At 55.2% G+C, this 25,464-nt stretch overlaps 1 protein-coding gene across 1 annotated transcript in view; it reads right to left on the reverse strand.

The window, feature by feature from the left end:
* CORO2B (coronin 2B) overlaps positions 1–12,331 on the reverse strand; it is a 46,012-nt gene extending 33,681 nt beyond the window's left edge. Inside the window, exons 1-2 of the mRNA XM_074880635.1 lie at positions 12,054–12,331; positions 4,831–4,920 (exon numbers count right to left, since the gene is read on the reverse strand). The gene's annotated coding sequence lies outside the window, so the exon portion shown is untranslated. The remainder of the gene's footprint in view (positions 1–4,830; positions 4,921–12,053) is intronic.
* Between the last annotated feature and the right edge of the window lie 13,133 nt (positions 12,332–25,464).

Consider the following 25,464-nt stretch of genomic DNA (forward strand, 5'->3'; position numbering starts at 1 on the left):
CCCCACCAGCCCTTTACACATACACAGCCCACTGAGGAGGGAAGAGCCCTTCAGCCTGCTCTTGACAACACTTTGGAGACCCAAACCCTACAGTAACCAGCAAAGCTCCTTGTTTTCTCCTTATTTATGCATCTGGCTGATGGCACAAACAGCTGGAGCGGCAGAGGGAAGCTGAGCGAATGGCTTCAGCTCTGCACCCACCACAGGAAACACCTTTGGGCTCTAATAAACACCGGAATAAATGCACTGAGCGGGGCCTTGAAAAAGAGCCTGTTCCCGTCAAACAGGCTGTCATGTCCCCATCCCTGCCGTCCTGCTGCGCTTCGCCCTGCCCAGCACAGCTGGGCTGTGCAATGGGGACAAGTTTGGCAAAGCTAAAAATCTGCTGGGGGGAAAACGGAGGTGGTGGGGGGTTGGTGTGGGGTGTAGCTCGGGTCTCACCCCATACAGCACCCCGCTGACAGCACCCGACAGCAGCAGCAGCCTGGGGACAGGTTGCTCTGCAGCAGGGGATGCTGCCAGCCCATCGGAGTGCCGACACACGGGACATCCATGGCGTGGGCCCCGCAGAGCCCCCAGACCAAACGGTGCGTGAAGGTGGCGTTAAAAAACCAGGCTTGGGGTTTGATGCTGAATTCTCTGTGCCCTTACCTGTGGGGTTTTGCTTTTCCCTGTTTGCTATCACCAGTGATGGGATGATGGATTTAACTGCCTCGCAGCGCAGGAGCACCAGCGGGGACGTGGCCTGGCTGCCTCCTTCACAGGGGGGCTGGCACAGTCTGCTCGTGCTGCACCCCACGAAGGTGCCCCCCCCCAAACCAAACTTCTCCCCTCGGCAGTGGAGGGGTCAGACCCCACTGACACAGAGTTCAACAGCAAGATACAAGTGACGCAGGAGTGGTGGCCGCAATCCAGGGGTGCATTTGGGCTGCCCCACACTCATCCTGGACCCAAGGAGCAGCACCAGGGCTGCTGTGAAGCTCCATGGGGTGACGTCCCCCTGCAAGGGGTGACAATCGGGTGGGCAGGCAGGAGCCTGGGCATCTCCTGGGTTGGCTCTGCCTTACGTGCCCTCAGCCCAGAGCCCTGTCAGAGCAAAGGGGGCCAGGGACAGCAGCGCATTCACGGAATCCCAGAATCATCTCAGTTGGAAAAGCCCTTGAAGATCATCCAGTCCAACCATTAACCTCACACTGACCGTTCTCAACTCCACCAGATCCCTCAGTGCTGGGTCAACCCGACTCTTAAACCCCTCCAGGGATGGGGACTCCACCCCTGCCCTGGGCAGCCCATTCCAACGCCCAACAACCCCTTCTGGAAAGAAATACTTCCTGAGAGCCAGTCTGACCCTGCCCTGGCACAGCTTGAGGCCATTCCCTCTTGTCCTGTCGCTTGTTCCTTGGTTCAAGAGACTCATCCCCCCCTCTCTGCACCCTCCTTTCAGGGAGTTGTAGAGGGCGATGAGGTCTCCCCTCAGCCTCCTCTTCTCCAGACTAAACCCCCCCAGTTCCCTCAGCTGCTCCCCATCAGACCTGTGCTCCAGACCCTGCACCAGCTTCGTTGCCCTTCTCTGGACACGCTCGAGTCATTCAATGTCCTTTTTGTAGTGAGGGGCCCAAAACTGAACCCAGTAATCGAGGTGCGGCCTCACCAGTGCCGAATACAGGGGTAAGATCCCTTCCCTGTCCCTGCTGGCCACGCTATCGCTGATACAAGCCAGGATACCATTGGCCTTCTTGACCACCTGGGCACACTGCTGGCTCCTGTTCAGCATTGTGATGCTCCAAAAGGCAGTTTCCAAGGTTGTGGTGCAAATCCAGATGTCCCTGCATCGGCTTTGCCCAGCGCCAGCCCTCCAGCACCTCAGTGGGTGCTCTGCAGCAGCCAGCACCGAGGGGACGAGCAGCACCCTGTGCCCAGGAGCGATGCCATGATTAGATGGACGATGCTGTGATGAAATTAGTACTGGGGCAACATCCTGGCAGAAGAGAGACTGGGGACAGGCAACAGCCCTACAGCCCAGGGCAGAGCTCCCAAGGGGCTGAGACCCCCCTGCCACAGCACAGCTCTGATTTGGTCCCTCCAATTGGGGGTGAGCTGCCAAGAGCCAGAGCAGATCTCTGCTCCTGCACCCATCGGGGCGGTGGGTGCACCCCAGCTCCCCGACAGTGACCCTGGAGCAAGGAGGGAGCCCCTGAGATGGGATTCTGGGCAGGCACGGTTCACTTTGGGAAAGCCGCTTGTCCTTAGTGCACAGATGAGAAGAGGCAAAGAAAGCTCCATGTTTATCCCACTTGTAAAAAGCAGTAGATTGATTTTACAAATATTAAGGATTAATCCCATTAACATGGTCTAAACAAAGGACAAAAGACAGATGAACATTTCTGAAGCGATATCTGCCAACTAGTTTTTTTCCAGCCTGGAAGGAAGTGACTGGGATTTCCCTGGAGTTCAACTTTTCAATGACTTCTTCTTTCTAGAGCCCCCTGACTGCCTGGGAAGAGCCTCTCCTCTTCCAAAGCCGCTGGGAAAAAAGCAGCAAGCGAGGCCAGATGTCTCCTGGCCATGGGGCCGGGCTGTCACCATGAGTCCCCATCCCTCCTTGACCACGGTGCTGCTTCCCACCCGCCCCAGACACTTCACATGGTCCCACAGATGTCATGGGCCGCCCGGGAATGATGCAAAAAGAATCCCTGGCACCAGTCTTTGTGGTACTGGCAGGGGCCCCATTTTGGACCATTTTCTCCCCAGGAAACCTTCCAGGGGAGGCAAACCAAACCTCTCCTGGGCCCACGTGCTGAGAAGAAACACAAGTCTCACGCTCGTCAATAAATTCTGTAAACAAGCACAATTTTCCTCCCACTCTGTTTTCCAACTCCTTCCCACCCCACGAAGCCGACGGAAACATCCTGATGAAGCACAAAGCGTTTCTGGCCCCCAGAGCTGCCCTGGGTCACCGACCACGGGATTTTACCCTCCTCCAGCTTCTTGGAATAATGTTTCCTTGAGGGCAAAAATATTGCATGCTTTTTCTCAACTTGAGAGGTTTTTAGGAAAGCCAGAGAGGGGGAAAAAAGTCTCTTTTCACATGTTGAGATGAGCGGGTAACCGAGCCAGGCACTCGTCCGTGCGCGTTATTTTACATCACACCACACGTCACCAAGAAGACTGAGTCAAGAGACTTGGTTACAACAGGCTTTTTTTCCAGCCAGGATCCAGCAGTTTTAAACAGAATAAGCGGGGCTGCCTGTATAACAAGAGAAAGCCTCCAGTGGGAGGATGTCATAAATCCAACCCCTCCTTAACTCACCTGCTTTTTAATTATAAGGAGATGAAAATACACACACAGGTATTAAAAGGCTGGGGGACAGTGGGGGGACAGGCGGCTGCTGGACCCCACAGGTAAGAAACTGCTTGGGAAGATGCTACATGTGGGTGAAGGTAAAAAAATTGGGGCAAAAAGGACTGCTGGGAGCACTAACATTTCTACTTTTGCGACAGCCTGAAAAAAGTCCTTACGAAGCCCCAGCTTTGTACAGGACATGAACCATAGAAACTTATTTATCCTGGCAAATGGGACTTTTCTAAAGCAGGGAGACAGTGCACGGGTGAGCAGCTCAGACACCTGTCCCTCACTTGATGTTTTCCCCCCAAAACCTCGACATGTTCCCAGGAATGAGGACCCTGGGGTGCTTCTCAGGGCATGGGGCAGCATCCCACAGCCTGGGCTCCAGCAGCTCCTTTCGCATCCCAGCTGCCCCCACACGGAGCCATTCGCTCCTGGACAGCTTACAAAACTGCAAGGGTTTTTTTGAAATTTATCCCAGTTGGGGGCAAAAGTTTTCCAAAAGAGAAGAAGGAAAGAAGACAAAAAAAAAAAAAAAAAAGAATAAGAAAAACAAACAGTATCTTCTAAATATTTCAGGCTTCAGAAATCCGTTTCCTGGCCAGCGCGAGGAAGTGCCAGAGTCTGGGTGGATGAAGGTCACAGGACAGCGGGGCCGGGATGGGGGAGGCACCGACTCCCCCGCTGCCAGCCCGCGCAGTGCCCGCCGGGGAGCTGGAGCCCAGACAAACCCTGCCTTGTGCGCCAGCTCCCAGGAAGAGGGAAACCATCCACAGAAGCAAAACGGAGACTTGTTATTCCGGCAAAAACATGAGTGCAGGGAAGCTCATGGGGGAACGGTTGCGATATTCCTCCCCTGCTCAGTCATGTCCATGCGTTCAGCAGAGCCTCAAATCTCCCCTTTTCCCTATTTTCCCTTGTATTTCAGCACACAATGCTCTAGAATCGGGTTTCTTTGCACTTCATATAATCCTGAGAGCAGCCAAAGCAACTCCCTTTGCCAGAGGGTCGTAGTGAAGCGACCCGGAGCTGTGAAACCCCCCGGGAAGGGGCAGGAGCCGGCATCCCGCAGCCTGAGCTTGCACGGGATGCCCACAGCCTCGCTTGTGTTCACCCCAGCAATATTTCTGTACATTCAGCTTTTTAGCCATTTATTTAAAGCACTCAGCATTTCCACAAGGACCGAGCCTTCCACGGATCTGCTCTCATCTGACGTACAGAGCTTCTTTGGGGGACAGGGTCAAATTTTGGGAGGAGGAGAGCTGCAGCAGCTGCCGCATTCTTGATAAAAAATGCTTTTCTGGACATGCAACCGCCTGCCCAGCGATCTGTGAGCAATTGGCGATGGGCGAGAGGGGCTGCTGGTGGCAGACCCCCACCCTGGGCACGGCACTGTGTCCCTGGGCTGTTTCCATCCCTCCCTGGTCCCCCCGCAGGGCCACCCCGGGGTCGGTCGGGGTGTGGGCGCAGCGCGGGGTCCTCACCTGCCCTGCTCTGCTCCACAGGCTGGTTGGGCACCTCCTGCCACCCAGGAATGGACGCGGGGCTCAGGGAAATGTGGGTGCTCCTCGACCCTGGAAGAGAGGGAAACGCTTTGGTTACAGCAGCACCACTGACACCTGCCCCAAGCCCCCGCCAGGACCAAACCGACTCGAGAAATGCTGGGTGCCAGCACGCCCCAGGGTGCAGCCACCGGTGCCAGTGCAGCTGCAGGCAGCTAATTCCTGCTGATATCAGGATTAGCTCCAGCCCCCCCCGCTCTCATTGCCGGCCCCCAGCCCTGCACGGCAAAACTGCTGCTTATCCCAGCTGCGAGCAGGGATTTCATAGCATGGGCTGAGCAATCCCTCCTTCACCGGTGGGGATGTTGAGCCCCAAAGCAGCCAGTGCAGAGTCTCTGGGTGCCGGCAGCTGCCCGCAGCCATGGAACTCCCCCAAGCACCACAGATCAGTCAGGATGTGGCCCCCCATCACTCTGGACCCCCGTGGGGCCAGCGTGGCTCGGGGCGGGCAGGCAGAGATGGTCCTGGGCACGGACAGAGAGGCCATTATTCTCTGGGAAATTTATAGCTGCTATTGTACAGGCGGAGAGCAAGGCCTGGGCTGTCCGAAGGGGCAGCCATGGCTGCAAAGGGACCCTCATTGCTAACGGCTCGGGCTTCAGCGACAGCCCCAGCACCCCTACAACCCCGGGAACCAGCCTTTCAGGTCCTTCCCGTTACCAAAAGCAAAACAGCATTAACTCTGTGAGGGCGATGCCCGGTGCTGGCACCCCCCTGTCCCCAACGCCAGCACACGCACATCCCCGGCTTGGTCCCAGCAGCTTCCCCGGCTGCGCCGCGAGGCTTTTTGGCTGGAGCGCAGCTATTCCCCACCCTTCGGCGCAGGGGGTGGGTGAGGATTTTTCCATAAGGCCCAACAGCTTGTTTGAGGGATTCGCACAGCAGGTTGTTGGTGGAAGAAACCACCGCTCCGAGGGGAAAATGCAGAGATGGGGGCTGCGGGCGGCACCCGGACAGGGAGGGCAGCGCATTGCAGCTTGCAGGCACAGCTCCCATCCCGGTGCTGAGCAGGAGTGGGCGGTTCCTCGGCCGTGCTTTTCAGTGAGCGTGGAGCAACAGGTTGGAAAAATCTCATTTTTGGTGCAGCAAGGCGGCTGTCACCCTGCCCTACTCAAGGACGCCCGGGTTTCCCACCAAGCAGGGTCTCTGTCCCTCTCCCCAGCTGCATGCCGTGGCAGGACCCCAATCTGGGCTTGAGTCTGAAGGTTTTAGCCCTATTTCTCTGCTCTCTACAACTCAAGCAATGCCCTAGCTGCTCCAGCACTGCCTTGGCACAGCCTCTCCCCGGGCAGTTTTGCTCCCGGGGCGTTTCACGGCGATGCTCGAGGCTCTGCAGACCGACTCCGGCCCGAGAGCCGCAGCGAGGGGGCTTTGCCAACAGCTTTGTGATGAACAAAGGAGCGCGGGATTTCTGGGAGCTGAGCTTGGCACTGGTCCCCTCCCAGCTCGGGAGCGATGGGATTCACAGATTTGTGGGGGACTCTAGCAGCTGGCTCCGTCATGTAGATTTTGCCGGCTGCCAGATTTGGGTAATGACACACTGACTCGGGAGATAGGAATCCAGGATTCGACTCCTTCGAGCTCTCTTCTAGCTGGGTAATGAATTGAACTATTCATCATTTGATAAAATTTCCATGAAAAGAAGAAGCGGGGGGGGGTGGGGGGGGTGACCCTGCATTGCATTTCCAGGGTATGAATTACAGCGCCCAGCGAGCCTGCTGGCCACAGACAGGCAATATTAAAGCGCCAGATTAATGCTGCATTGAATCTCAATTAAAACTCATTAAAAAGCCGCAGGCCAGACAAGTTGCCTTTGATGAGAGTAATACTTCTTGCGATGGGGAGCTTCCATTTTTAGACTCAAAGCAGCCCGTTATGCCTCTTCCCAACCCCCAGAAATCCCACTGAAGCTAAAGATTAGTGAACATCCACCCTGCTGGAGACAAGGGGACTTGTTCTGTACTTTATTAACAATTCAGTGCTGACTGCCTTGTTCCATCCCCGTCCAGCTGGTCAGCAACGCAATCTCCTACACCATTACATGCTCTCCACCCAGCATGTCCTGCAAAGCAGCTCCTCCAAAAGAGCCACCATCCCTCCACACCTCGAATGCACCTCAGGAATCCCTTTTGCACAATTACTTATTTATGAGCCTGGGCCTGGGCAGCCCAAACAAGCGAGGTTTTTCCAACTGCCATGTCGTTGAACCCCAACTGAAAATATACAGATTTTAAGGCAGCAAGAGGCAGAGAAAGCCCTGCTCCTCCCGCACCCTCTGTGGTTGTGTCTGCCTTCACTGCTGCCCCTCTCCTGCCGGGAAAAGCACCTGCCCTTTGTCACAGCACCGTGTCTGCATGGGGCCCTGGCCCCACTCCCCCCAGCGCACAGCCCCGGCTGAGTTCAGCTGGATCTGAACACCATGAGCAAAGCCCCACGCAATGATAAATCCTGTCCATCTGTTTTCTAGAGGTGTTGGTTAGCTTGCACCTAAGCCATTAACACGAGCTTTATTAGTATTATTTGGAGCTGTTTCTCAAGCATCAGAGCACACACAGTGCTTCATCAATTCCTTTTTAGCGAACTGCCTAGAGAGGACTCCACCCATTACTTCCCCAGAAATAAAGCCAAGCTGTGCTGTCCAAAGCCTAATTTCTGCAAAGCCATTTTCCCTGATAACATGGCCCAGCGCCTTCAATCAAGCTTCCTATTGATTGAACCAGCATCAGCTTTTCCATGGGATCAGCATTTGCCCCAGACACTAACTCTGCCCTTCCCAACGAGGCAGAGGACACTGCGACCTGCCATCAGGAACCTCATGGCGTTATAACCGCGACCTCCCAGTCAAGGACCTCTGCAGTAATTACTATTTCCCCATGTTAGGGCATCATTTATTTGCTGTGTTTGATCACGACAGGCCACAGTTGTAATTTCCCCTCTGGGTTTTGGTTTTGGCTTCATCTGCTTGCTGAACTATGAGGATGAGCCGTTATTTAGGCATCATGGCTCGATGACTAATGCCAATTAATACATAATAAAGCCAGAAGAGACCATAGGATAATTCAGGCTAATGCATGCCGTGGGACCTCCCAGATGGCACCCTCTTTTAAACTGCGTCTTTTAGAAAAACCTCCAGTCATTTTAAAACTATATTCCCCAAATTAACACGCCCTCAGGCCCCCACTAACTTGTGTTCATGGTTAATTTTATTTAGGGCTTTGGAAACAGCCTCTGGTGATGGGTGGGAGCCGGAAGCACTGTTGCCATACCAAGAGACTGCTGCCATGCCTCTGCCTGCCAAAATACACCCAGCACAACCCCCACTCGAATGTTAAATTTGTCTAACCCCTCCCTGACCACAGGGTTCCCACTTGGGTCTCCCCAAAGATCCCATTACCCTTTTGATGGCAAATAAATTCAGAGAGCCCAGCCATGGGCTCCTTCCTCCCACTTGTGTTCTGTATCCTGTGACTCACATCCCTTCTCCCCCGAGCCCCGCACCGCCCGCCCGCCCTCAGCCTGGCTTCGTGCTCTTCCTGCTCACCGGTATAAAGCACAAAGTCATCCGGGGTGAGAAATCATTCACCCAGCCCCAGTAAACCATCGAGAAATTCCCTGTTTGCCATGAGACCCAGGTGTGTCAGCACTGTTTGCCTGCTGCTTTTGCAAGCACAGAATCCCAGAATCACCTCAGCTGGAAAAGCCCTTGAAGATCATCCAGTCCAACCATTAACCTCACACTGACCGTTCTCAACTCCACCAGATCCCTCAGCGCTGGGTCAACCTGACTCTTAAACCCCTCCAGGGATGGGGACTCCACCCCTGCCCTGGGCAGCCCATTCCAACGCCCAACAACCTCTTCTGGAAAGAAATACTTCCTAAGAGCCAGTCTAACCCTGCCCTGGCGCAGCTTGAGGCCATTCCCTCTTGTCCTGTCACTTGTTACTTGGTTCAAGAGACTCATCCCCCCTCTCTGCACCCTCCTTTCAGGGAGTTGTAGAGGGCGATGAGGTCTCCCCTCAGCCTCCTCTTCTCCAGACTAAACAACCCCAGTTCCCTCAGCCGCTCCCCATCAGACCTGTGCTCCAGACCCTGCACCAGCTTTGTTGCCCTTCTCTGGACACGCTCGAGTCATTCAATGGCCTTTTTGGAGTGAGGGGCCCAAAACTGGACACAGGAATTGAGGTGCAGCCTCACCAGTGCCAAGTCCAGGGGTAAGATCCCTTCCCTGTCCCTGCTGGCCACGCTATTGCTGATACAAACAGACTCATTCAGCTTTGTAACACAGACCCTTTTCTTTATAGTTAATGCGTTTGGGCTGGTTTTTGGATGGCAACAGAGACCAAACTCGAGGCCCAGACCCTCACAGGACCAGCTCTTCTACAGCAGGGGCGAGGTTGCCCCAATTCCTACAGCACCTTCTCAGCCAAAGGCCACCACCTCGACAGCTCTTACTGCAGAGCCTGGAGAAGGAAAGCCCTGGCCATGCCATGCCATGCCATGATGCCAGGGAGGTGTCACAGAGTTTGGGCAGCTCCCTGAGCACAAGGCGTGGGCTCTTTTTGCATTTCAATCGGTTCTTCTCCATCCTATTTATAACCTGCTTAAACTTTCCCGGGTAGCAAACTCCCCCAAAAGAGTGAGGTCTGGGGATGTGCTGCGGCTGCTTGCATTTCTTCCTGTGGGAGGGAAGGGGGTGGCTTGGGACACCGATGAAACCAGCTTGTTTCACATACTGACAGCAGATATTTCTGTCCCCTCCTTGCCTTCCCCAGCCCCCCACACACACCCCCCAAGAAAAGCTTTTTGTGGCTCCCAATGCCTCGGACTTGTGCTAGGACAGCTCTGAGGCCTGGCGTTAGGCACCCAGACCTGATTTTCAAATCAATTTTCCTCTAAGGATGAATTGCTCAGGAATATTTGCGAAGTTTGTAAAACCCTACCCATGGCTCCTGTTTCCAGCACCGCCTGGGAAGCGGCCCCAGCGTGGGAGGAGTTGTTGCAGGAATGCCATAAATGCCTGGCCCTGACAGCACTGGGAGCTGTGGGCTTTACTGGTTTTAGTTAGACACCTGATGCTGGGCAGGATGTGAAGACCCCAGAAGTCCCCTGGGGTCCCCAAAACTCCCCCACTCTCCCCAGCCTTGGATCAACGGACCCTTCCCCAAGTCCCCACCTCGCAGTGGCTCCCGGCAGCCAAAAACACACAGAAAAAACCACGTCCTCTCACACGGGTGCTCGTGCCACTTTCTTTTTCCCTCACCACATCAGCCTGGGCCATGTGTGCCAGCCCCAGGCCCCAGGAAGGACCCATGAGTGAAGGTCAAGGTCACCACCTCGGTGCTGGGGTCCGTCCCCTGACTTGACTGTAAAGACCCCGAAGCCGATGCTGTGGCAGGGCAGGACCCTGCTCTTGGCTTTAATTTAGCTTGTATCAGGGTAGTCCACATTGCAGGAAATAAAATCTATAGGGTGTGTTAGAGCTTTACAGTGCTTTAGCGAAAACATACTTTGTGCACATGGCATAGATCTTCCCAGTTCGCAGCTCCATTCCCCAAAAATTAACAGCAGAGTCCTTCCCCATCCTACTGAAGATGCTTTCCTCCCAGCCCTGCGGCCTTTTCTCAACGTAGCCCTGAATAAATCCGTTTGCACTCAGAAAAAAAAAAAAAAATCCGTTAATGTGCACTACAAATTAGTCAGCCTGGTTTAAAACTGTGACACTTGATATCAGTGAGTTTGTAGCTTTTTTAACCCAATTGACCTTTCAGGTCCATCCATCAATCCCTTTCTCAGCACCCAGAAGAGCTGGAAACGTATTTTTTCTTGAACACAGTTGCTGGTGGGTTTGTCTTGCTGGCAGGGGGCTGCGGGACAGCACGACGCAGCGCAAGACACCCAACAACAAATGCAAACGCTGGTGACCACCCAGTGAAAGCCAAGCAGGGAAAATGCAAGTTATTTGCTGAGGACAAAGACGGGAGAAAGCGATTCCTCCCCGGCGGCCTCTTCGCTGGGGAGCCTGAGCATGCACCAGCATTGGCCCTGGAATGCTTCAGGCTCTTTGGATGTCCCCAACATGCTCATGCCAACACGTGTGCCCCCGCTGCGTGTCCTGCAGCGACATTTGGGGTGAAAGGCAGCAAAGAGAGCACAGCTACGGCTGCCCTACCCAGCCACGTCCTTCTTTGGGGCTTGGGGAAGGACCACAACAGCTTCAGCCCCGTTTGCTTCCACACCGCATGCACCAAGCTGTTTCCCCCAGACTCATCATCCTCACGGCGGGGCCACAGAGCGGAAAGGAGGGCTTGGCCCAAGCAGGTCCAGCTTGGACCGCGACGCTCCCGAAGCCCCGTGGCTCCCGCAGGCCAGAGGTGGCCCTTTCCCTCTGGCCGCCGCCATCTCATGCCACATCAGGCCCTAATCCAGCGGGATGCTGCACGCCCTGGACCACCCCGGGGGGGGAACATTCACCCCGGCACAAGCCCGACCCGCTGGAGGATGGGGCGAGCGGGAGGGGACGAACTCGGGGATGGTGAGGATGGGGAGAAACGGGAAAACAGTCTGCAGAAAGCAAAACATATTCCCCTATCAGCACTGGGAGAGCTGAGCTCTGGGGGTGATCCAGCAGATGGGGAGAGGGTAGAATGAGGGGACCCAAGGGGCTCGGTGTCCCCTCCCGCACCTGGCAGCTCTGCTCAGGGTGGGTTTCCTCAGCTGCTGCCGAGGCCCTTCCACCTCGCAACCCCCCCGCCCATCTCTATAATCCCCCCCCAGGCCCGTTCCCGAGGTTTTTCCCCCTCCCAGCCACCTGTAGAGGTCTGGGCAGCATCTGCCAACAAGCGGCTTAGAGCGGGGTCCGCCCCGGGGGATGCTCAGCCCCCCCCACCCCCCCCGCGCCCCCCCCCAGCTGCTCCAAGGGTTAAAAATGCAGCAGGGCTGCGAGCCGGAGGGGCCGAGCAAGCGGGAGACGCGAAGAAAACAATAAAATACAATAAAAGAAAAAACACTAACGAGCAGCAAGCTGGATTGGGGGGGGTGCCCGGGCCCTGCAGCCCCCAGCGAGGCACCTTGCAGGGGGGGTGGGCTCGTCGTAGCACAGCATCCGAGCCGGGGGGGAACACACATACACACAGAGATGTCCTTACCTTGGTGACAGTCATGCGGGAAGTCGCGGAGGGGTGAGGGAGCTCTGCTGGCGGCGTGGGGAGAAGGGGGGGTGGAGAAAAAAAGGAGGGGGGGGGGGGGATAAAAAAATAAGGAAGAAAGAGGACGCTGCGGGGAGGGGGGGGTGAGGGATGTTTCCCCACAGCCCTCCGCCGCCCGCCCGGGCGAGCAGCCGAAGCGATCGGGGCTCGGCGCGGCGGCGGTGGTGATGTCAGCCCGCGCCGCCGTGACGGAGCGGCCGCCTCCCCCGGGGCGGTGGGGGGGGGCAGGCGAGGGTGGGGAGGGGGACGCTCAGCTCCGGGGAGAAAAGGGTTTTCAGTCTTTGCCAAGGCGATTTTCCATGCCCCGCGGGGGCAGGAGATGGGAAGGCACCTGCTGCCCGCACCACCCCCCCCCCACCCCGCCCCTTCGGGGATGCGCAGAGGGGGGGTGGCCACCCAGGAGGGGCCTCCCTGCACCCAGTCGGTCCAGTGGTGACCAGTAAGACCGGTGTGTACACGCTGGGAGCGCGGTAGGTCTCAGCATTGCGAAGGCAGGAAAGAACGGCGGATTTCTGGTCACTGGCTTCTGCACGGGCATCGCAACCAAGTCACATCTTTTCCCATCGGGTTTCAGCAGCGGGATGTGCTGTGGGTTCACACCTTCCTGCCCTGTCCCACCCTACAGCATCCATAGGCATTCATCCCAGTGCTTGTTTCCCCTCACAGACAAGGGGATTTACTTTTTTTCCCTGTTACAGACAGCGACAAGTGACAACACCCGAGACCAATGCCTTGTCCCAGAGCTGTCAGTGCCATTTTCTAGGTGAAAGAAGGGTGGCCCAGACTGTGAGGGGACACTCAGATGCACAGGGTTACTTAGGACTCCGGTGTCCCACCATGTGGCCACAGATGGGGGCCCAAACAGCTGCTACGAGGTCACTGACACAGGAATAAAATATGTGTAATTCTATCCCGCTTCCTCTTCTCACCACCGAGCAAACAGGCACCGACTCAAAATAAATTCAGGGGTGTGGGGTACTGGGAGGCACAGGAGCATCCCTGCTAGCCACGGCCTGTGTCACCAGGCCTTGCACCCTTGCACCAGACACAAAGCACAAGCATTTTCTCACATTTTTAAAGATTCCCATCACTGGAGATGGGAGAAGCAATACTTAGAAAAAGTAGTATTTTAGCTTGTTGTGTCCTGGTTACTTGGGAATGAAACCAGCAGGATACAGCCCAGGTGCAGAAGTATCCAGCCGTTAGATTAGAAGTCACACCAACTTATTTTATTGTTGCTGAATTAAAACTACTTGAGGCCACTATCAAATGCATTTCCAATTCCCCTTAAAGAAAAGCACTCTGCCAATAAACAAAGGATTTCCCTTTTATAAGGAGATTATTCAGCCAAGAGTCTGATGAAAGATTACTGAGTTTTATTCTAGTGCTGAGCCTCCCCTTAAAATATCAGTGGATCTGATAACAAGTGAATACTGAGGGTTGGAAAAAAGTCTGTCCTCTGATATTCTTCTAAAAATCAACTCTGTTTTTAAAGATAAACCATGTGCTGTGAGCTGGACTGGAAACTGTGAGAAAGGGTAATACAATTAATGTGGAACTAATGACATTAACCAGCAGAAGAAGCCACCTCTAGTTCCCAAACCACCTAGTAATGACCCCTTCCCAACAAAAACCCCATTTTCCTGGGAGCTGGTGGTGGAAGTGGAAGGCCCGATGCAGACAGAGATGATGTTTAAAACTAAACAGATCTAGGGAGGTGACAGACAGGGGACATCGAGGCCCAGATAAGCCGAGCAGGGAGAAACCAGGCTTAGCAAAGCCTTAGAGGAGCCACCATGCCCCAGCCACTGTCACTCATGTCATGGAAGCAGCAGCACCCAGGGCCCACTGTGCCTCCTGTGCTCGTCTGGAGCTGCTGGGATTAATTAGCACCAATTAGCTGATTGAAACAACTCACTTGGAGTGACAAACTGGGACAGCTGATGAAGGTAGGGTGAGAAGGGAAAGGCTGCTGGGAAGGCAGGTGTTGCTGGGACCTGATCCTGCTGATGGAGGGAGGCTGCAGCTCCCTGGTTTCTCCACGTTGTGGTAAACCCCAACATCCCCCAAATGCTGCTGCTGGGGGAAGCCCAGAAATATTGGGGAAAGGACTGGGACCTGCTTTGAGGCAGCGCACAGAGCAGGGAGGGCTGGGGGGGCTGGTGCAGCCCCTCCAACTGAGACCTTGTGGGGAGCAGGAGGGGTGCTGGGGGCTCATCCCTTGCTGGGGTGGGAAGGTGGGATTTTGTGGCAATGCTGTGGGCTGAGGGCACCTTTTGCAGCATCTCTGCGTGGGTCCCGGCAGCAAATGGTATTAACTGCTGCGTGGGGCACTGCTGAGAACTGGTGGGGGCAAACGGACCCTTAGTTTTTCCCCATGGCTGGGAAAATATCACAGGCTCCTTGTTTCACTGGTATAGCACAACAACTCCAACCCCAAATCATCTGGCTTTTGGCAGACTGGAAAGGATTTTATTATACTTTGCATCAAAATTAAGCCAGTGATAGATTGCAGGGGCTTTGTTACTGGGGTTTGGCTTTGAAGGTTTGTTGGGACCCCATTCAAGCCCCAGACTGGACTTGCCCTCCCGGGGTGGGGGGGCCAAGGAGGGGGGTTTGCCAGTGCTGCACAGACTGTACTGCTGCAGGCTCAGCACCTGCAAAGAGTTAAAATCTCCTGCTGGCATCGTGCAGGATCCGTCCTGGAAATCAGCATCAGACATCGGCTGGGTGGGGAAGATTGCTTCGTCCCCACGCCCTTGGGATCGTGTCTCCCGTGGCCCAGGAGGATGCCCATGGGATGGCCAAGGGGAATAGTCCTGTGGGGTTGGATCAGGCTGTGTCTGCTGCACAGAGCTGTGGAGCAGAGCCCTTGCTGCATGGATTTCCCACCCGCAGCAGGATGCTGAGAGCAGGGGGTGCTCCACGGAGCAGCCATGGTGGGCCTGGAGCTTTGTGGGTGCCAGGGGCTGGGGCGAGGACCAGCTCTGGGGGTGGCTTGGGCTCCCTCTCCCGGCTCCGCCGAGATAAAATTGGTGCATATATCGTGGGGATGGGAAGCTGCCGAGCCTGTGAGCACAATCCGGCTGCAACGGATGGCGTGGGGACAGGATGGAAGACGCCTGGGGACAATGTGGGGGGGGCATGTGGCACTGCACATCCCTTGGGGCAAGCAAAAATCCATTGCTGCAACAGAGCAAACCCAGGCAGACGGATGCTCAGGGGCCTGAGCTGGGCTAATTAACAAAAGCTGTCCCGAAACCAGGCGCGGGGGGGGGGGGAGTGCTGCGCCCCCCCACCTCCCGCCTCGCAGCATCTGGAGCCCACGCGCGGAGCACGGCTGCATTTCCATCCTTCCTGCCATGCGGCTCATCCCCCCCCCCCTCCTCCCCCCCCCCCCCCCATTTATCTGTGTTGTTTAATTTACTGGCGCTGCTGAGCGGGAGGAAGGAGATGCTGCCTCGGTGGATGCGAGCAATTAAAACAAGTCATCAGGAAAATTGGAGCCTGCCTGGCTGGCTGTGCAGAGGGGCAGGGGCTGCGGGAAGCACGTGGCTGGTGGTGCCTGTGTCCAGGAGATTCAGGGCATGTAACGCTGCAGACGCACGTCTGTCTTCAGCACAATCCATCACCTTGCTCAGGGAAAGCTCCTGAGAGGAATATTGCCAAACTCGTCCTGAATTGTAAGTCTGGAGAGACTTCATCAACCCATTACTCACTACTTGGCTTGCCCGAGCCAGGCTCGGCTCTGGGTCACGCTCCGAGGTTGAGCTGGTTACACCACGGATGAGTTTAGCCCTTCATTTGATGAAATGCTCAGAAAGGCACATCTCTATTGCACTGGGCTGTGCTTGCAGACGTATGAGAATAATAACGAAGCCACGCTGTAGCACATAATTACCGTGTCACCAGAGAGCCCTGATTAGGAGATGATTCATGAATGGAGCTGGCCAAGCCGCTTGCTGTGAGCCCGTGATGGCTTTGCTCTGAGGATGCAGGTCAGGCCCCAAATCTCCTGCACGAGGTGTCTGCCCAGCCGGTGGGGAGATGGAACCGCTCGGCGCTTGGGACTGGCTGGGCTCCGCTAGTACTGGAGGGACGTGCCGGCACCAACGCTGCCCTCGGATGTGTTGGTCCTGATGCTGCCATGAGCATGAGCCACAGGTGGGAAAAGTCCTTATGTCTTCCAGGTCCATGCTCCTTCTCAGCAGTTCCCTCTGAAATGAAAGGCATGAGGTTCTCCCTTAGCAAATACTTGATCCTTAAAGAAAGATCCACTGAGCTGGTTCCTTGCTCCATCACAAAAGAGTTACAGTTCACAGAGACGCGCCCATCGCTGGATGGGTGTAGTAGGGTGGCCAAAGCTGAGCGCATTGTTTGCGCTGGCCAAAATTACTTTGAAATAAATATAGTATGCTACATACAGTCTGTGCATGGCAAATTGTCCTGGATTATCCCCAGAGTTACTGCAGCTGTGAATTATACGGAGGTTAATGTTTGGATTTCATACCAGATAATTTATAGAGAAGTCCAGGGACAAGCTTTCATCTCCTTTGATGAAAGTTCATCTGGAATAACAATACTTGGTAGAACCTGGCACTTGGACTGCACTGAAAGCCCAAGCCCTTCTACTTGAAAGCAAGATGTTTCCATTTAAAAACACTGTTAGCAAGAACAAACATCTCTCTATTACTGACTCTCCTTGCTCTTCCCCTCTGCTGCAGTCATCTGGTTCAGATTAGTCCTGGATAAGGTCCCGTTTTGCTCAGGGAACTAGGAGGGGAACTTGGAGCTATTTCTACTCATTTCAAGTATGAATTGAATGTGGTGCACAAATGAAAAGGCAATGAGCTCCAGCATGAGAAGGGAATCAAAGAGACATGGCAGCTCCTCCTGGTGGAAAATTACTTCTAACAGCACAGGAGATGGAGGGTGGGAGCTGAGTTTCCCACCTCAGAGCCGTGTCCCCGGTCCCCAGGCAACCACCAGGCCTGGTAGCAATGACCCCTAGCAAGGGGGAAGCTGTGGTTGAAGTGTGGGCTTGGGGGAGAAGCCCAGCTCTGTCAGGCTGGGCCAGCGCCGGGGTCTGGGGCTGCTCTGCGCTGGCTGGAAGTGGAGGATCCCAAACCGCTCTCCTGGCACCCATCATCTTCTCACCCCAGCGAGAAAGTGCTGTGTTCTCCAGCAAGGAGGAGGGCCAGCCTTCCTCGCTCACCTCCGCGGCGAGGGTGCCAGCAGCCTCTACTAGCTGGCTGGGAGGAGAACCCTCCTCTCAGGAGTGGGAAAAGCTATTCCCAAGAAAAACCAAGCAAGAGGGAGCCTCTCAACACCAGCGAGTTAAATCCAGCCCCTTCTTGTGGCTTGTTGTTTACATAGCGCCTGTTTATAGCCAGCTCTTGCCATAGCTGCTAATTTGATAGCACGTGACAGATCAGAAACGCTTTGCAGAAGATGACAGAGAGAAAAACAGCCGTTGCGTCAGAGGCTGGAGCGCAGCAAGAGAGCCGGGACGAAGAGCTGTTTAGATTTTGGGTTGGTGTGTTTTGGGGGAGATAAATACAAGATATTATATATATAAATACCCTCCTTGGGGTGCTCAGAGCTCGACCCTGCTGGGTAGGCTGCTTCCACATGTGTAGGTCGGGGGCTGCTGCAGTGCTTGAGCATCATCTCCCACAGCGGGACTCACCGCAGTGAGAGGTGAGCAGCCTGCAGCTGGGCAGCGCAGCGAGGAGAGGACGGTCATGTACTGCAAGCAAAGACCTCCAGTCCCCCGGCCGCAGGGGAGCGATTCAACGCATGCCTGAGCTCCTGATGGCAGCAGCAGCAGGGACGGACACATTAACCACGCGTCTGTGTGTCCTCCCTCGGGGTCGCTGCCTGGAGCGGGGTCTGAAACAGCCTGAGTTCATTGCAGAGTAGCTAAGGTGTGAGTCACCTGTAAAGGAATCCCAGAATCATCTCGGTTGGAAGAGCCCTTGAAGATCATCCAGTCCAACCATTAACCTCACACTGACCGTTCTCAACTCCACCAGATCCCTCAGCGCTGGGTCAACCCGACTCTTAAACCCCTCCAGGGATGGGGACTCCACCCCTGCCCTGGGCAGCCCATTCCAACGCCCAACAACCTCTTCTGGAAAGAAATACTTCCTAAGAGCCAGTCTAACCCTGCCCTGGCGCAGCTTGAGGCCATTCCCTCTTGTCCTGTTGCTTGTTCCTTGGTTCAAGAGACTCATCCCCTGCTCTCTGCACCCTCCTTTCAGGGAGGGCGATGAGGTCTCCCCTCAGCCTCCTCTTCTCCAGACCAAACCCCCCCAGTTCCCTCAGCCACTCCTCATAAGATAAGGAGTTGTGGTTCTTTTCTTTTTTCACTTGACCCAAAGAAAACTGTAGTTATTCAGGTGTTGAGATGGCATTTGCAGCCCCTGAAACCATCTGAAAGCTTCACCCGGTGCCAGCTAGCCCAGAAAACCCGTCCCTCAGCGGGGACATCGCACCAACATCTCAGGGAGACGGTTTTCGCTGGAAATGCAGAGCTGATCTCCACCTCTGAACATGTTTCACCCTGTCCCTGGCCTTGCAAGGGGCTGCCGGTGCCCACCTGCGTATCCCCAGCTCAGCAGAGTTGCCAGCTTGCAGCAGCGCCTGTCGCCAAGCTGGTGGCTCCTGCGGTGGCTCGTCACCGTGCCCCACGCTGAGCGTGCATGTGGTTTCAGGCATTCCTTCCCCAGCATCTCAGCACACCAGTCATGGCTGCGATCTGTGGGCTCTGGGCTAACTGGAGTGGAAAACACCCTGAGGTCAGTGGGGTTTTTCCAGGGTTTTTCAGAAGGCGGCCGGGCTCTGGCTGCTAAACCAAGGGCTTGGGGTGCAAAAGATTTTAAATTTTTTTTTAAAAAGAAGCCCTTTGAAAGTGTTCGCTATCTTTTGATGGGCTGGGCGTGCTGTAGGTTTGGGGGGTCATGTCGCAGCAAGGATATTTCTGGTGACCTTTGGGACACACAGCTCAAGGACAGATTTGCATCTTCTCCCATGCAGCATCACTCTCTGTGTTGACAGCTCTGGCCGTGGCAGAGGAGACAGTACCTTCCCCTTGAGCTGCCCACCCAGGGAGGTTTTCTGACCCTTTTTTCAAAGGAGGGGGCTTTTGGTAAGAGCAGCTTTTGACTCAGCCTCCCTAACACGTGCCATGAGGAGCTCTGAAATCAGCCGGCTCATTCAGGTACCCACAAATGGGTGCTGGCTCCTGAGCTTGGGTGAAACACTGCTGCCCAAAGGAGGTGTGAAGCCTTCATCCTCTTTGTGAGACACAGCAATGGCCTTCCCCCTCTTCTTATGTTTACGGAGGTGCTCCTGGTGCTTCTGGTGTCCACCTGGCATGGCCGGGCTCCCCGGGACATGTGGATTTGCACTGGCAGGCACAGAAGGACTGGCCTAGATCAGAGGCAGCGCTGGGAGCTGAGCTTTCAGCGTCTCAGTTTGCTGCCAGCTCCACTCCCTGGCTAAATTTTTTGTAAAAGGCCTGTCCTGCGCCTCGTGCAAACCAGGACCTAGCCCTCCTTTCTGAAAATAATTCCCAGCTTCCTTGTTTTCTGCCCATACAGAGTTTCTTGGTGGAAAACCAGAGGGCTGAGCGTCAGATGGTGCTGAAGAGATGCTGGGGTCTCCTGGAGCTCTTCCATTGCTCTCTGCTGGAGGAATATGAACCTGCAGGGTCCCAGAACAAGCTCTAACCCTAAACCCAGGCAGAAGATATTGAAATGAGTGATAAGTGGGAAAACCTAAGGCACTTACAAAGATCCTGTGGAAACCAGCTTTTCCCCCAGCCTGATGGAGGTGAGGAGCCCTCCTGGCATGGATTGCTCTGCTCTGCCACCGCCCCCCATTCTCCAGCTCCGAGGCAGAGCTGTGGCTCCCACCATGGGCTCTGTGTTGTGGTAACCCCCTGCACCCCTCTTGCAAAGCTCCTCTCTGTTTCTAGTGCCAATGGCTAAAGCACGAGAGAGCAGAAGGACAATATTGGGTTAAAACCACGCACTGGCGTCCAGCCTCAGCCTCTCAGCCATCTCCTACAGAGGATGCTCCCAACCCAGCCGCGTTTGGGTACCATGGGCCCCGCGAGCTGCGGATGCATCTCAAGAGGTTCCCAAGGTCTTAATATTGTCCCCTATGGAGGGGGATGCTGGGTGGACACAGGGAAGAGCAGCAGAAAGGACAAGGGGGTGCAGTGCAAAGTGTCCCAGCGGGGACCCGAGTTGAGCCCCAGGGGCTGTACAGGGAGCTCGTTTCCTAACCCTTGTCAGTCTGGGTCTTCCTGGCTGAACCACCACTGCTCAGCCAGGCAAACGCCTGATATGAGTTTCTATTTAAACAGAGTCCAGATTTAAGGCTGCACTAAGTCACATCTGCTGGGGAAAAGCATACGTTGAATTTGGAAACCTGAAGGATACGGTGGCAGATCGGAACGTGGCCAGACTTGGGAGCTCTCCTCACAGCACGGAGGGCATGGAAATGGGACTCCATTTTAAGGAGAGCATCCTGGCAAGCGTCCTGGGCTGTGGGAAGCCAGCCCGGGCAATTTAAGAAGGGTTTTCCATAGCTCGAGTCTGTTGTTTGCTGAATGTGTTTGGCAGTTGCCTCCAACATGCATTTTAAAGGCAAACCTGAAACGCCTGGCCCGCTTGCTCTTTTTCCCCTCACAGGATGAGCACCCCCAAGTCTCCCTGGGTTCAGGGGGCAGTGGGGGGGGCGGGGGGGTGATCAGGTCCCCTCAATCTTTCCCGCTGACCCACGTCGGTGACCTGCCAAGGATCCCCACAGCGATCACGTCCCCAGAAGTGGGATCCTCTCCCCAGCTGAAAGACCCCACGCAGTGCTTGGGGAAGGGGCCGCTGAAGCAGCAGCTGAGGGGAGCCCACTAAAGCAGCACCCCCAACTTCTTTACCCCCCACCCCCATTTGCCGTTCCCACCTGGTTTGCAGGACGAGCTGGAGGAGGAAAATGTTGAGAAACAAGCCCCAAGCCAAACACTTCTCCAATGGACTTTTGTGTGTCCCCTTCTCTGTGGGTGCTGAGCCGGGGCACACTGCTCCATTTCTGGGGTCTGAGCCTGGGGCACTGCGGCATTTTTAGGGGGCTGAGCCTGAAGCACATCGCAGCACTCTGGGGGTGAGTCCAAGGCACCCCATAGCATTTCTCCCCGCCTGGGGCACTGCAGCATTTTTAGGGGGCTGAAGCTGGGGTACCACAGCCTTCGGGGGGGGGGGGGCTGAGCCAGGGGCACTGCACCTTTTCGGGGGGCTAAGCCCCAGATGCACTGCAATACCTTGCAAGGGTTGACTCTGGGGCACAGTGCAGCATTTTGGGGGGCTGAATGCAGGGTGAAGCACAGCCTTTTCAGGGGTCTGAGGCCAAGATGTACCACAGCATTTGGAGGGGGGGGCTGAAGTCAAGGTACACTGTTGCATTTTGGAGAGGCTGCAGCACACACTGCAGCATTTTGGGGGGCTGAAACCGGGGTGCACCGCAGCATCTGGGGGGCTGAACCCAAGATGCACCACAGCAATTTGGGAGGGGCTGAACCCAAGGCATACCATTGTATTTGGGGGGGGGGGGGTGTTGAACCCCGGACACACTGCAGCATTTGGGGGGGCTGAAGCCAGGATTCATCCCAGCATTTTGGGGGACTGAAAACACATCGCAGCATTGTGGGGGGCTGAATCCAAGATGCACCACAGCATTTTAGGGGGCTGAGGCCAGGACACACCACAGCATTTTGGGGGAGCTGAACCCAAGGTTTATTGCAGCATTTTGGGGGGCCTGAACCTAAGATGCACCCCAGGATTTTGGGGTGCTGAGCCCAGAGGTCACTGCAGCATTCTGGGGGGCTGAACCCAAGACACACCGCAGCATTTTGGGGGAGTTGAACCCAAGATGCACCCCAGCATTTTAGGGGGCTGAACCAAGGTGTACTGCAGCATTTTGGGGGGCTGATCCCAGGGTGCACCCCAGCATTTGAGTGCCAGGCCTGGCCAGCACGACTCCGTGCACAACCAGAGCTGAGAGAAGGTGCACAAAGCCACCACAATTTCCACCAAAGGCAGGAAATAATTATGTATTTTTATCAAAATACATCACACTTTCCTCCATCACCTCTTATTTTAGCCACAGGCGGTGAGGGCTTGCAGCACCAAGGCTAACTGCTCATAAAATGGGGTGCTCAGCCCTCACAGGGGACAGGCACCCCGGCAGTGTGCTGGCAGGGACACGGGGCTGTGACAGCATCGGGGAGAGGGGGGACAGGGCAGCACACAATTCACGGGACACGCCAGACCAAGCCCCGGCAGTGATGCGCCGACGCCAACACCTGGCACAGTGCTTATAAAGGCATTTGCGTCCCCCCAGCTTTCTACAAATCTTTTTGAGCAAAATAAATAAAAGCAAACAAAGCATGACCAAGGAGCTGGGCCGGGGGGGTGCGTTTCCAGCAGCTTTGCCAGCTCTGCCAGAGCTCAGCTGGTTTTTACACGTGGTAAATAACTGACCCCGAGACTCCTGGCGATGGAGCCCGCTGGGGGCTCAGCTGTTCACACCCTCCCATGCCTCAGTTTACCCAGAGAGAACATGGAAGTCGCTGCCTTCCAAGCGCTGACTCCGGGCAGGCGCGGGGTTTCTGCAGTGCTCTGGGTACATCGGCTGAACAATACTTCACACCCCAAAAATAAAAACTTCTGAGCATCATTGCCAGCAGCTATTTTCTAAATGCTTATTTAATCACAAGCTTTTCTCCCCAGGAGGGGAGAGTTTTGGCCCTACCACCTGCAGCCCCACAGGGAGTAAGGGAAGGTGACCCTTCGTGCACAACACATGGAGAAAGTGCCTCAGCTCTTGCCTCTCTTGGCAGTTTTTAAGAGGCTGTTTGACCCTTCTCCGGTGCCAGAAGCGCTCCCGGCCCACCCACACATGCTGCACATGTTTCGTGCAGCTCCAGGTTAATTTTCTGGCAAATGTCAGCAGGGTCCTGTTAGAAACGTGGGTTTGGGGCTGGTGATGGAGACCCCACTTCCGCGGGGTGACTCAGGCTGGAAGCACAGCCGCATGCAGCGCACCTTGGCCAAATACTGCTGCAAAAAGGTCCCTCACTGCTGCTCGCACCGGTTTTGTCTCAGATTGTCCTTCCCTGCTTATTTTTATCACCTTCTTTTATCACCTTGGCCAAGGTGATTCTTATCACCTTGGCCAAATACTGCTGCAGTGGCTGGTCATAGAGCTCAAACAGGGAGGTTTTGGTCGGCTTTGCTGAAGCACGGGTGCGTGTCACGAGTTCTGACTGTTGCTGTGCTCAGCCCTGACTGGGCTGGAGCCACCTGGGTCCGATCCAGGACAGCAGCTCCTGGAGCTACAGCTTGGCCCCAAATCCTGCCCTCTCACAGGCACACACCAGGCAGGGACCTCCCCTCTGTCCCTCACAGCCCTGTCCCCAGGGCTGCTGAGAGAGCAGCCCAGCACCTTGGTGATCTGTTTTGAGGCTGCAGCAGGAATGTGCTGTCAGCTGTGAGTTCAAAGACAAATGAGCTCGTTAGGCTGCAGGTGCTAATTAGCAGCCTTTGCTTAAAAGGGTTGGAGCTGGGCTAAGGGTGGTTTTGGAGGTGCAGGAAGGAGCTGTGGTGTCCTATAGTCTCCTTGGTTCAGTAAGCCTCTCTTAGAGAGTCATCCAAGTCTTTCTGCCTGGCTTTGCACCCAAAGCAAGTGTCTCCCTAGGCTGGATCCACAGCATGAAGGGTGCTGTGAGGCTGTGCTGGAGGGTGCCTGGCTGTGATTGGTGCTCCTGTGAGGCTTGTCCCATTGGTGTCACCTGCTGTTGTGTGCCTCTCCTGGGAGAGGTGACCCAAGTGGCCATGACCCTGAGTGAAGAGCCCTGTGCAGGCAGCCTGGGGTGAGTACTGTGTTCTGTGGGTGATTGAGCATGGGAGATGCCATCCTGGTTGGTCTGTGGCTGTTAGTAAAGCTCAGCCTTATCTACTGCTGCACCCGTGGGTGCCAGGTGGCTCTGAGCACTTTGCTGTTGGGGTCCTGGAGGTCCAGCCTGGCCCTGGTGTTGGTTATCTGTGTGGGTTTGCCCATGGGCTCTGCAGAGACAGCTTCTCTGAGCAACACTTCATGGTCTTGCTGCTCTAAGAGGTGTTAGAGAAGGCTGGAGTGAGCTGTTGGCTCTCACTTGGGGGGCTCAGCTCTGCAGGATGCTGCTTATGTGGGCATGAAGTTATGTGGCTGTGGGCTTGCTCCTGTAGTGCTATGGAAATGTATCCCTGGGCTAGTGAAATGAGCCCTGAGTGTGTCCCCAGGCTCTGCAGGCTCCTCTCGGGCTCTGTGCAGGGTGAAAGGGAGCTGTTAACCCCCTCCAGTGGAGCCAGGCCTCTGCTGCTGACATCACAGCTACTTGCTGGAGACATCTATTTCATCTCTCAAATGGGAAATTTCTCTATGTACTTAGTCTGAGTTAGCGTATACCTCTGTTTTCCTGGCTCAAACACTACCTGCAAGGCAAAAACCCCAACGACAAAATATGGAAATTTGGGGATCAGGGGCCTCCCCAAGGGCTTTGCAGCCAGTTGTGCTGATAACTGGGTTGTTGCCCTTGTAGCTGCCGAGGAGGCTGTGTGTCCTGGTGAGCTCGTTAGAGGGTCCTGGCATGGGGATGTGAATCCTGAATCTTAAACAGCTTCACCCTCCCCAGTGGTACAATAAATTGGAAGGAGGTATAGAGCACAGCCTGCCCTGCACAGCGAGCTCTCAGGAATGAAAAATGGGTTTTTAATGTCAACCCTGTGACATCTTTTGCAAGGGGGTCAGGAAAAGACTGGTTCTCTGAAGCATTGACCTCTGCACATCATTCTGCCAGCCTTGAGCTAGGAGAGCTTTGCAAGGGAAATAAAAGCACCTTGAGCATGAGAAAACCCTGCTGCCAGGCTATGGCAGATTCACTTCCAGTGTTGGGGGGTCCAGAGCAGCCCCCCAAATGCCAGAAATATCCCCAAAATTTCCTTTTGGGGTGTTCTAGCTTTGCTTTCTATTTCCCCAGCCCGGCAGTGGATGGGGGCATCTGGCTGCAAAACAGCTTGGGTAACCATAGGGCTGGATCAAAGGCATTCACATTTGGTCTGAGCCCACTTAATGCTTCGAAAGGTGATGAAAAGGGCCTGTGTGCATGTGTGTGAAGTGAAAAAATACTGTAAAAGATTCCTCTTCTATAAATCCCTGCAGCTGAAATGGGGGCCTGAGACAGGCTGCCAAGTGCTGCAGAGGAGAAACCAATCCACCCGCTCTGGTTTGATTTTTCTAACAGATCTAG

Source organism: Strix uralensis, chromosome 11 (assembly GCF_047716275.1).
Source record: "Strix uralensis isolate ZFMK-TIS-50842 chromosome 11, bStrUra1, whole genome shotgun sequence".
Classification (NCBI taxonomy): domain Eukaryota; kingdom Metazoa; phylum Chordata; class Aves; order Strigiformes; family Strigidae; genus Strix; species Strix uralensis.